This window comes from Mchenga conophoros, linkage group LG20, assembly GCF_057382185.1.
Source record: "Mchenga conophoros isolate Kocher_MC1m ecotype Shallow Benthic linkage group LG20, M_conophoros_male_GT1.1, whole genome shotgun sequence".
Classification (NCBI taxonomy): Eukaryota; Metazoa; Chordata; class Actinopteri; order Cichliformes; family Cichlidae; genus Mchenga; species Mchenga conophoros.
This window is the reverse complement of record NC_140545.1, coordinates 4,598,216-4,610,775: the sequence shown is the minus strand read 5'-3', so window position 1 is coordinate 4,610,775 and position 12,560 is coordinate 4,598,216. Positions and strand designations below refer to the sequence as shown.

The 12,560-nt window shown below is 44.0% G+C and overlaps 1 protein-coding gene across 5 annotated transcripts in view; it reads right to left on the bottom strand.

The window, feature by feature from the left end:
* rerea (arginine-glutamic acid dipeptide (RE) repeats a) overlaps positions 1-12,560 on the bottom strand; it is a 133,528-nt gene that overhangs the window by 79,282 nt on the left and 41,686 nt on the right. The window contains exon 1 of one of the 5 annotated variants that reach the window (XM_085260631.1): positions 11,025-11,843. The exons of the other annotated variants lie outside the window; for them this stretch is intronic. The gene's annotated coding sequence lies outside the window, so the exon portion shown is untranslated. Of the gene's footprint in view, positions 1-11,024; positions 11,844-12,560 lie in introns of those variants that run through there. 5 annotated transcript variants of the gene reach the window in all.

The following is a 12,560-nucleotide window of genomic DNA, read 5'->3' as shown; positions in this document are numbered from 1 at the left end:
ATGAAGACTTGATCCCCAACTGATAGTGTGCTATGCCTCCAGCCAACACAAGCTGAATATTTTTCAGCCCCACATCCCAATACATAACAATTGCAATACATTGGATTACGCATGGCATCCTCCACAGTGCAACAACGATGACGCATTAAAAATACCAGCCAACACCAGAAATCTCAGGCAGGCTATGGTCCCGCTATTTTTTTCCCCTTTCTTTCCTCTAAACCAAAGGTGAACAGAGCTGGCTGTGTGTGTGTGAGTTGATGCGAATAATCCTCAAATATTCCAGGAATGTTAATGTTAGGCTTTGACCATGGCAGCCTTGCAGACTTCTCCTCTTGTCGCCGGGCCATTGATGACATTAAAAACACTACCTGCCTGTGCCAAGAGCATAAAATTTAAGAACAGCTTGCCTTCTTAATATTCAATAAAATAATACCAGGGGAAGAAATAATAATGTGCACTGCACTAAATTACCCCAGTGCTATGAGACACAATTGTTACCTAATCCCATGCTTGCATTCTGTTTAAATACAGCATATGCTCTGTTCATGCATAGGAAAACGGTCTTAAACACGTCTGCCATTGCCGTCGCTTTGGTGAAAATCTAGGGAGGGCAGGTTTGTGCAGCTACACGCTTGTTAAAATAGCTTCCCACTGCATCTGCGAGCTTATAAAAAGCCACTGAGAGCATTTTCACTACAGTGCTGCATTCATCTGTGTGTATACACACGTGTCAATCTGAAATGTGTAGGCCATTGACACGCACCACGTAGATATATAAACAAAAAATTGCTGCTGCTGCTCCCGAGCAACTGTATTTGCAGTTCGGGTCAGACTATGTGCTCAGACAGTTTAATGGTTGGAGTGTAATGTGCCTTGACCTTCTATCTTTCTTTCAGCAGCTCCTTACATATATTGCTGTCTCTCCTCATATATCACTGGGGCAAATAGCGTCCTTCACCCTGCTCCCTGCTGTCCCCTCCTTAAAAGGCTGAGGGGACATCTTTGCCTGCTGTACTCAATTGACAGCCCTGGCAGCTTCTTCACTGAGCACGAGGGGAGGGGGGAATAAGGCTCGTCGAGGGGAAATGCTGCAATGAATAATTATGTTTCATAACGTGCCCCCCTCCCTCCTTTGTTAGCATCAAACAATAATTAATGGGGAACAGGGTGGGGAGGAGGGAGGGGAGGCAAGTAAGAGTCTGCTTTTTGCTTTCCACAACAAGAGGGTCAATATGCCCTTCAACCCTTTCTCTCTGCTCACTGTCAACGCGGGAGATGCCTCATCCCTCTAAAAACATGCTCTTAGCTTATTTATGATCCCAGTTGCTCTGTTGGAGAAAAGGCAGTATTCCTGCTACACTCAGCGAAAACCGGCCGGATCGCTTTACACAGCAGTTCACTGCTTCCATCTCTACACCTCTCTCTCAGCAAGCCAACCCCACAATTCAATAATGAATATGAAACGCCTCCTGATTGATGTCTACGGGAGTTGGAGGAGCTGAAAATATGGGGCTATCGGACATGGGCTCGACTTGATTACGTTTTTGTTTTAAGTTAAAAAAAAATCTCTGATCAGCAGTGGCAAAGCCAGTCCTGATCGAATTAGCGCCGCACTAAGAGCTCCATTGATCTTGGCGCTCATCTGTGCATATGAGGCCCGGAAAGGCAGCTGGTAATCCAATAGCAGCAATGGGAAGTGCTTCAAGGACTCTGCTGTGTTTACCCACCTATTTCCTACGTAGAGAGGCAAGATGTTAGTGCACGCCACTCACTGGGCTGATTGGAAGCCTCGGGGCCTTGGGAACGCCAGTGAAATGAATAAGAGCCGCAGTGTGACCAAAAGCAAGGTACTTGAAAGCTCAAAGTAATTGCTTTCACCACAGCTATCACGTAATGAGTAAACAGGATGAATCAAGCAGAGCGTAGATCAGTGTTTAAATGAGCTGTGCAGTAACATTCAAGTCCTAATAGAGGCTTCACTTCATAATCCTGGCCAAACCTCTAAAGCCAAGACTGATGTCAATTGAAAGGTTCTTTTTCACAAGAGATTTAAAGTGTAAAGTCAGGAGAATCGATGCTGGGAAATCTGTCTTTACACTGCAATAACTTCATTGCATTCGGCACCGATGCAAACCTTTGCAATCAATTTTGCATGACGTGAATGACATCGAACAAGAACCCACAGGGCAGAGATCATGTGAAATGAAACAGAGCAAATCTGAGGCAGTAAAGGGCAAAACATGCAGCTGTTTCTGTTTTGGAAGTAGTTCAAGTGTGGTGCACCTGGACAGCGTTCCTGTTGTGCATTAAAGATTGCGGCGCTGCTGCCACAACAATGACGTTTCTCACACACGTGCACACACACATGTAATCCATCAAGGATTCATGAGTGAATGTTCAATAGCAGACCGAGTGCATTTCTCTCCTTCATATCACTGCAGCAAGAAAAGAGTGAGAACTCTTCATCAGCCCACAGGCGCACCACAAACACACACTACTCTCATACCACACTAATAACCTTGGGCTGTCTACCAATGGCATGACTTTATGGAACAGTATGGGCTCTAAATAGAAGCTCAATTTCTCACCAGCAGTCTGTAACAGCTCTATTTCAGCCACCCTGTCATTAAATATTTATCTTAGCAGAGTGGCAGATACCAAGGTGATATAACCATTTAAAAATCCAAATCTAGGCCTTTTTTTCTGCCCCTCGCACTCTCACTCACTCCTCCACTGCCACAACAAAGACCTATTTTTAAAAGGATTATCTACAAGTGTTCCTTTAATCAGTGCACGGCAGAATTGTAGAAATCCCTCAACAACAGTCCCAGAGGAATACCTTTCTCTGAAGCCCTATCAGGAAGAGGATCTCCTTCACCGACAGCAGGCTGTGAGTGAGTGGGAGTGAGTGTGTGTTTGAGGATGAAAAGATGTGCTGCTACCTTGCTATGATGTCCTCTCTAACAATCTCAGAACAAAGGCCTCCATTTTGAAGTGGAGTTATGATGGCATGGGGCTCTTAAGGTCTTCTGTTGCTGTGTGTCCTATTGCTTTCTATCCTCTTTGTTAGCCTGCTGTTTGTTATACTTGCGAGATCAGCCACTGTTGTGGGTGGCTGGGCATACTACAGCAACCGGTGTAGGGCCCGAGTGGCAAAGCCGACGGTCTGTGGGAGGGATTGTGGGCGTTATAGATCACTGGGAGACAGATGTCCAGTCTTGCCCCTGTGCTGACACAAACACTAACCCCAAAAAGCTGTGTGTTTGCAAACTGGACTGTTTCCTGATGGGTCTTAAGTTCAACTTTATCAGACTTTATCAAGGCAGCATTCCACTGCTTTGCTATTTATAAAACATGCACTCAAGAGATAAACGTAGGAGAGCCAAATCAGTGATATTAACAATGAAAAAAATCTGGTTTGTGTTATTACATGAATCTATTTTTTCCCCCTTTATAAGATAAAGGTAGCTAATCATCTCCAGTACACCCACATACAAAAACCGATGAGCTTGTTAAATTTACTTTATTTTCAAGTAACTGCAAAGTGGGATGACCCTTGGGTGTTAACTTTTAACAGCAACCACAATAAGCACATACCCACTTAAATCACCTGGATAAATACATAAAACCTGTTAGTCTGCAGTAGCCTGTAGTTTCCCAATAATACTGCACCATCCCAGTGGCTGTGTTGCGTGAATTCCTTGTTTCAAGAAGAAGTCCTTAATGACGTTAGCTAAAGCGGTATACATGCTCTGCTATAATGAGTTGTTTGTCTATTCCCTCTTTATACTAGATCGTGAAGCTGTGACACCACGAGTGCAGTGGGCTGCTGGGTAATTTTCATTTAAGACTAGACTGAAGACTGAAAATTAGTTCCCATTTAAATGTCAGAAATTTTCATTTTAAAATGTAACTGACTGCACTGTCGCATTACTTCAAACAATAGATGCCATTTAACTCTTTAGGGTTACTGTTAGTTGGCTTTACGCTTAAAAGTCAGCTAACAGTAACCCTCGAAGCGCTTGAAGCAGTTTCTGTCTTTTCTGGTTTCTGTCGATTTCTGGTTTGCTTACAGAACAAATGACTGGGTGTGCATTAAAAGCTGGTGAGCGTGGTCTCTGCCTATGCAGGTACACTTGGAAAAACCCGGAAACTAGTCTAACAATGATCAAACCATGTCTTTACTGACATATACTGAAATGTAAAAATCAGCCTTATTAAGAGTACAGGGGATGTTGGCAAAAGTCATATTTATAGGGGAAAGAATTCAAGTAGCTTTACATAGAAATTTTAAAAATAAAGTAGAACAATTAAAATCCCACATGCTCAAAAAATGCTCAGTTTGCCTTTTCAAAATGTTATGGCTGTAGCGGTGTATTCAACAATGTATTTATTGGGCTTGCATTGTTTCCAATTTTTGGATTTGGATATTCTCTGCTTTTGTTTTTAAGATGCAGACATGTATAAGAGCTTGAGTATACAAGCTGAGACTTTTCTTTATGTGATCACTTTACACATATATTAAAAATCACAGCACAGTCATTATTCTTACTGTGCATAATTTGGCTGTGATTACAATATCAGGCAGAGCAACACTTAACGCCCAATCCCCACTCCCCCTTCCCTAACAAAGTTTGGAAGCCTAAAAACATGGATGTTCAGGACAGATTTAGTCGAAGTCTACGCATCTACAGTCTGATAAACATTACAAGCTGTCTTCTGCTGGAAAACAAGCAGCCTGATTTTGTGAGCAAAAATGACAGCAGGTGTGAGCATACGAAGAAATGCGAGTTTGGATAAAAGCATAAGCATTTAATGAATACAGTGAAAGCCTCTGGAGAACAGATGACTGGCAGGGCACTGGCAAGACAAGTATCATTGTCTCTGACAAACGCAATGAGATTCTCTGCCGCACTAAAAGTGTCATGCTCCAATAAGCAGAATCGAACCCTTTGAGCATCTGCTGTCTTTAACTCGGCCTCTCTTTGTTTTATTGTGCACTGTCACAGTTAATGATTTCCTCCAGATCTCCATTTTCCACATGCGATTTACATGTTTGAAATGCTCAGTTGAGCAGATGCAGGTTTGTGAAACAACCATTACTGCCAAGCGGAATCCTATGAGCGTTTGGGTAGAGCTTAGAAATTTCATTTCAAAAGCTAGGTTGATCAAGAGAAAACAGACAAGGTATCAGCATATTGCCTTTCAGTTTCTTCTTGTTTACATATCTGAGTTGTGCAGTCATCCCTTCCAGAGAGAATCGTGGCCAGCAAAAACAATTACACTACCCCCGCCCAAGCAAAAGCCTCTCACTGGCTGCCTCGACTCAGCCCGACAATCGTGCCCATTAGATCTTTCTGTGAATTAACGCTAGTTAACTTAAATCACTGACAGACATCAAGAATAGTCATTAGCCTGTCTTTTAAAAAAAGAGAGAATGATTTGCTGGTTCAGGGAGATCATCTCCTTACACGCAGCCTGGGGCAGCCCTCACTGTCTAGCTCATTATTTTTGTAAGAACAAGGCCACTGATGAATCCTGTTGGATTAAATGTAAGGTGTTCCTGTTATGACCTGGCTTATACACACGCACACAACAGCCGCCTGCATAAAGCTGGCTCCTTTTACAGACAAAAGAAAATTAAGTTACTCGCCAACGCCGCGAATATACAGATAATTCTCCTTCGGCTGAGCTGCAAAATCAAAGTGAGATTTCTGGAGTACATCACTCCCACACAGCTGCACACTCGGCTCTGAGAAAAGCTGTCAAATGTTGGGCTTTTTGTGGATATTAGCTGAGCTGACAAGTGCCAATGATACACTGTGAGTGATAAAGACATTCATTCCTGCTCAGAGTTTTTCCAGATGTGATAGTCTGCAATGCTCCAGCGCTTCATTTACAGGACAGGAAAAAAGAAAAGAGTCTGTTGCTGTGCGCCCCCCCCCCCTTTACGTTGCCACGGTGACAAATGAAAAGCAGAATCACCCACACAACTAATCAAATGAGTGAGTGACAACAAGTCAATATTTTCTCATTGTGTGGACAAGCAATATATCTGCACAGTAACAGCCTGTGCTGCAAGGCTTGAAGGCTTAGGCAATGCTAGACTCGGAGCATTATGAGGATAATGTGCCAATAATCTGGCTCAGTGCGGCTGTTAAGACCAGCGCCAATAAAAAGACACGGTATCAATAGAGAACCACTACCAAGTACGGACTGAATTACCAGTGCAACAAACATATAGACTCGTACTTAAAACAAGAACGGAGCATCATGTAATGGCTACAAGCCAACAAAGACAAAAGACGGAATTGGACATTGATCTGTGGAGGTTTAAGAATAAACAAGACATCCTCAGAGTAACCCTGAACAGTATGCAAACACACCGTACTCAGATGTGAGAGGAAACAAGAATAAACGAACATTTAGTGCTCAGAGAATTAAGACTGTGTACATTTTACGTAAACTTCTTAGGGCTCTCTTGTCATTTTTAAAAGACATCTCCTTAGAAAAAGACAGCAACACACACACATAAATTAGCCTCCTTTTGATTGCATCCTCAACATAAAATGGAGTAAACATCATCTCTACAAGCTTGGTTAAACACGAGCAAGATCAATGGGCAAATTTATCAGCAAATATTACCATTCGCTGCCTGGCAAGTAATCATTAAGGAATGGCACTGATGCATTATTCATTGGCTAATGTATAATTCAGACTTAATAGCAGATTTATGCATAAATAAAGCCGTGATACATTTAAACACATTTAATGTTTACTCACTAAAATAGGATATGAATGCACAGCATTAACGCATCCCCACTGGTGTCATTTGATTAGCTGCTACTAATCCAGAGGATGCGGGGACATCAGGTGGCAATAGCACATGGATTTTATGAATACATGCTACTAATGCAAAACATCTCATCTAAAAAATAAATATAGAGTAGCTATCTGGGGGTAGGTGCCTAAAACAATGTTACACGGTATTACGTTCTGAAGTAAATAAGAACAGGGATTGGTCAATAAAGCCCAGGCGTGCTGTAATTTAGTATTCTGTCATGCAAAGATTTGTGCGGCTGTCGCTTTATCTCCTTCAGACATCAGCGGTGATTAAAGCTCATATCAAGATTGCGGAGATGTTCTTGTGGTAGTGTCCGAGCTGGTGTCAAAGGGACAGTCAACAGGGAGGACGAGGGAAATAGAGAGGACGCACAGGCTCCATCTGACTGTGTTCAGAGCAGGCAGCCCTGTGGGGACCGCCATTCCACTTTATGGCCATGCACTGAATTAACAAGGCCAGATGTCCCCCCACTTAACATGTGCGAAAAGTGCCCTCTGATGGGCTCAGCTGCTTTAAGGATGTACAGACATAGAGCTGGAGGAGGGAGGGTGGAAGGAAAGGAGATAGGGCCTATTTTCAATTATCCCAATTTCTCACTCATCGCTGGCTCCTGAGGTTTTTGTTAATTAAAGATATCGGCTTTTCCTCTGTGCACACAACAAATTAAAAGGAATTTTCTATGAACAATCAAAGCACCTCTCCAGTCCTTATTTGCTCTCCATTTCAGTAGTCACCCACCAGAGGGTACTGCCTCCTTAGCAGTTCCAGTACCACTGTTTCATGTGCACTGTGTCAATCCGCGGCTAATGTATTCTAATGAGTCACCAGTACACCGCTATCTGCAAGGACAATAGGTTGCGAAGTGGTGAAGCAAGCTCGATCCATTTAGAAATGAAACCTGTCTAAAAAACTCCACAAGTCCTGGAGAGATTTATCATCGCTCCTCAAAACCTCCAGTCTGCTTCTGTGCAGTGGGGGTGGTGGAAATGGTAGGAAAAGCTAGGACTTTCATTGATTTTCCACCTGGCTTTTCTTTAACAAGCCTGTGCTTGCTGTTCTGTATTGTCGAGGTCAAAAGTGGGAGAGTAACTGCAAGAAATGCCTTTAATGTGGCCTAAGATATACACAGTTGAGCCCACATTCAGAAAAAAACGGAGATGTAATTTACCTATGTTTAAGCGATAAGCATCTCACAACAGTTTGTTTTTCAGGGAGTCAAAGGCCACATGTGTTTTCATTCATGCAACCTATTATAATAACAACTGAATCGTTTTCTTTGTAATTACAAAGGAATACAGTTGAGTCATTCAGGCTATTACCCGAATGGAAAACATATCAAGACCCCAGCAGACTTTCTCATTAGAGAGAAAATGATAGGCCCGCCAACACTGCATCAATTACAACTCGCCTTTCTCTAATTCTTCATGCGTTACATCATAATGCTAAAAAACAACATACAGCAACCTCAAAAGTGTGTGGTTTTTTTTCCCTTTCTTTTTTTAAATTCTAGCAGCCAGCAACTGCCATCATCCTGACACCGAAGAGGGAGAAAAAAAAAGGGGGCAGGGACACAGCGTGGTGCAATCCCACTGAGGGCCATCATGCGAGCAGATTAAATAACATTTTTCCAATGCCCTGTCAAACATTCAGCCGCCTCTGAGCAACCAGACAGCCGTTACAGCCTCACTCTATGAAGCATCTCTCTCTCTGCATGGTCAGAAACAGCCTCTTTGATCTGGATATCGCCCCTCAGATTCCTCAGAGGTGACACTCATACACGCGCCCGTATGTGAGCTGAATGTTTACTAGCTCTCTGTACCTTGTCAGCAGTGAGGACTTGTGTTTGTAAAGTGCGGTGGGGTAGTGGGGGTGGCGGCGGCGGTGACTCACGCCGCTACCTGCTTCCCCTGGTTTACATGAATCAAACAACACAGTCTGCGGACTCGGATCAAATTCCACATCAGATTTCATTTCCCACAAACACTAGTATAAAGCACTGCAAATAGACAAGATTGAAATGATACCGACAGCAGTAAGGCGGTGTGTACATAATTAAGATTTAGGTTGCTATACTCTCATCTGATAACAGCCTGAGTGCTGTGAAATGCTCGGCGCTCTCTTTCCATACAAATCCCACACTGCAGAACAACTCAGGCTCCTGTGTACAACTCCATTAAGAGGTCTGACCACTTCCTCTTTCGCTCCGTCCACAAGTAGTGAAACTAAATGGATATCCTAACCTCTGGGGAAGTGAAGAGGACGCCGCTTTAAAATGTGTTCACAAAGGCCAACTATGCAAGTTTTCCCACATGAGAGTGCAGGCTGAGACTGTGATTGCATGGTACGCAGACGTATATAAGTTAGAAATGGGCCCATTAGTGGCATAAAGGACTAAACCCAACCCTGCTGAAATAATAAAATAATACATATGGTGGGCCATCTTAATGAATGGCATTGGTTTATGTTTTTAAAAAAGCTCAGGATAATATTTCTGGCCTGTTTTAGTGGTGCAGTTAAGCTTAAAAGTAGTGAAATCAACTCAAAATCATCAACAGAGTGGCAGTAGGACCGGTCATAAACAAAATCAAATGATCAAAATCACAAATCGAGTCAAACACGGGAAACTAACAGACTGGCAAGCTGAGATTTACAAGTTAAAGGAACACTAGGAACAAGACACGCTGTTAAATTTTTAACCACACCTGCACCTTGTGCCTGATTCAGTGCCCCATATTCTCACTCACATGATTTTTTAAAGCAGTTGTGCCATACATTAATCACAAATACGCTGTCGTCCCACTCAAGCAAATTAATCGCATCTGAATCATTAAGGTAGAGGTCACTTCCTAGCTACCAAGGTGACCAAAAAGAAAAAACAGGCACAGGAAGCTTGGTGTGGTAGAGATTAACTCCTCGCAATTAGCAATGCAACTCTGAGTTTATGTGGTAGTTCAGCGCAAAAATCCAGCAGAAGGATTCCAGGAAGGGACTGTTTTTACACAGCGCAGAATGAAGGCAATCACCGCTTCACTCCCCCCCACCCCTCCTTGATTTGAATCTGTGTTTGTGCTTATGTGCCCAAGTACCCAGTGGATTCAGCCTCTGACACCCAGACTTACTACGACCAATTTACAGCGGTTTAAGTAACCACCCCCCCCCCCCCCCTCCCTCTGCCATAACTCGAAAACAGTGGATAAGCTGCCTTTCAGACAAATAACTGTAGTCTGCTTTAAAATCCTAAGCTGCCACCTCCTGAACATACACACAAACACACACACACACATCCCACCAGCCACCCCCCCCCCCCCCTCTTGCTCTTTTCAACCCCAGAGCCTCCCCCACCTCCACCCCCACAGTGAGAGCTGCATGTGCTCCAGCCAGAGTTCACAGCCTCTGGGGTGCTGAAGGGGGGGGGGAATCAAGTTAATTTGGTGGGTCCTTCCATAGTTTGCAACTGGCAAGGCCGTTCTCACAGACAGTAAACTCCCCCATCTTTTAAAAAAACAAAACGCTCCACTTAGCCTCCATTATTACAGCTGGATTACCAATTTATGACATGACAAAGAGTGAAAATCCAACAGTCGAGCCTATAATGTTACACTAGGGGAAATCCCACTAGTCAGAATGTATGTACGACCAACTCACTGAGACTCATTTTGACATTTCTCCTGTAAAAATGCAACTTTTGTTTTTGGTCTTTCTTTTTTTTTTTAGTTGTTCCTCAAAGTTAATTGATTGCTAAAATGCTTGAGCACGAGGAACTTCCACATGTCTGATGTTTCCTTCCCTGGCAGCAAAAACTGCATTGCAAGCCCAGTTTCTGTTTACTTCATTTTTCACACTTAAAAAAAAAACCCATTAGCTGCTGAAACTACTGTTAGAGTGCCCGCAGGGTCACGGAGGTTGTGTTGTGGGGGTCTGCTACAGTCCACAGGAGATACAACTTTGCAGCTCAAAAACAGTTGAGTGGGGGTCACACTTCCTCCTCTGGGTATAAACAAAAATAAGGGCATTTCAGACTCAAACTGTGCGTGTGCCACCCGGCTTTTCGCCTTGCTAGTGCCCAAATCCAGTGTCTTTATCACACACATACACACACACAGCTCCCAGTCTGCCCCCCCCCTCCAACCACAACTCTCCTACAATCTTTTTTTTTTTTTTGTATTCAACTACTCACCCGCCAGTCTGCTGATTCTTTGGGAGTCCCACAGACTGCTGCAAACAAGTTCAAAACGCGATCCTTGCCCAGGATGACCCACCGAACTTAAAAAGGCAAGCCAGCTGGACTTAATCCAAGACCCGGGACAAAAACGAGGCGAACACGGACACTTTTTCTTCTTCTTTTTTTGTATCCCCCCACTGAAAGAAGAAAACGCCACCCGCACGGAGGGACTCAGGCGAGCACTTGCTTCAACAAAAGACGGTTTCACTTTACTGATAGGCTGCTCACGTCCGGAATGAGCCCGATCAAAGGCACTACAGCGCTAGCGAGTCCCCCCTCGAAACTGCTCCTATTCCCTTTGGCCGTGTTGTTGTTGCTGTCGATGACAGTGTCCACAAGCAAAGTAACATAGCGCTTGTTTCGAGGGGTAGGAAACCAGCGAGTTCGCCGTTAACAGGCTCCGCTTCCTTTTTCCACACACACACACACGCACACACACCACGATCTTGCTCTCTCTCTCTCTCTCCGTTTCGCACACACACACACACCACGCGCACGCTCTCTCCCCCTTTCTCTCTCTCTCTCCTCCTATGCACACACTCCACGCTCCCCCCGAGTCTGTAAACCTCCCCCCTTCCTCCTCTTCTCTTCCTCCCCTCCTCCTCCCCCTCTTCAGCTGTTCAACAGACGCATCCACATGGCTGACCTAGTCTTTCTTTATCCAGACACTAGTGAAGGAGAATTACGCCGACCACACTCAAAAAAAAGGCGGAAAAAAAAATCCGAGCGAAACAAAAACATGGACTGGATTCAAATAATCGTCATGGACAAAGATGGGGTGGGTTGGTGGGTGGTTGGGGGACGCCATTGGGGGCTGCTGATTGATGCCAGCGCCGTGGGGACACCGATGCGTGTGCGTGCGCGCGCATCAGGAAGCGAGGTGCAAGGCGGCCAAAGTAGCCCGACACGACCTTCATCATCATCATCATCATCATCATCACCAAGCGATCAATGACAACGCTTATGGGGAATGTGACTGAAACACTAAAGCGACACAATGAGAGCGTGCAGTAGCGCTGCCTTTGTAAATAATTGCTTAATAGCCCACATTTCCCGCGCCACGCGGCACTGACACGTTCCTTTTCTAAACGGTGACACAAATATATAAATAACTACATGTAACGCCATCCTTACGGTGCAGGTCGCTGATTTCTATCTGAAAACATTAGTACGTGCACCCCCTCCCCACCCCTCCAGAATATACACCAGAGAGACGTGAGTGGATGCCGCTCGGGTTTGTAGGAGCTCATTTGCATTTTTGGATAATGAATTAATTAGTCACCCCACCCGTTAAAAAGGCAGAAACAAGCAGGGATGATAATGTGACTAGTCCATTAGCCATAGTTCGTTTTTTTGCAGGGGGGGGGGGGTCTTTTTTATTTTTATTTTTTATTTTTCTAACGGTAAACCTGTACATTTTTCCAAGGTCCCTGCGCTCATTTTGTTGAATTTCACGGTAAAAAAACAAAAAACAAAAAAAAACGCACAACA